This window comes from Tarenaya hassleriana, unplaced genomic scaffold (assembly GCF_000463585.1).
Source record: "Tarenaya hassleriana unplaced genomic scaffold, ASM46358v1 Cleome59, whole genome shotgun sequence".
In the NCBI taxonomy this organism is placed as follows: Eukaryota; Viridiplantae; Streptophyta; class Magnoliopsida; order Brassicales; family Cleomaceae; genus Tarenaya; species Tarenaya hassleriana.
The window spans coordinates 536,089-536,385 of NW_010968415.1; positions in this window are offsets into that span (position 1 = coordinate 536,089).

A 297-nucleotide genomic window follows, 5' to 3' on the forward strand; every position below is an offset into this window, starting at 1 on the left:
TTAGCTTTCTTGTAAACACATGGCTCGTCTTCATTCTGTGAGAAATCAAACCTTTTGATTGTCTCATCAAAGCGAAGGTTCCAGCTTTTCGAAGCCTGCTTCAGTCCATAAATGGACCTTTGAAGCTTGCACACCATCCCCAGGTTCCTTGGATCGACAAAACCTTCGGGTTGTGTCATGTACACATCCTCGGTCAAGTTCCCGTTTAAGGAACGCGGTCTTGACATCCATTTGCCATATCTCATAGTCGTAATATGCGGCTATGGCAAGTAGGATCCTGATGGACTTCAGCATAAC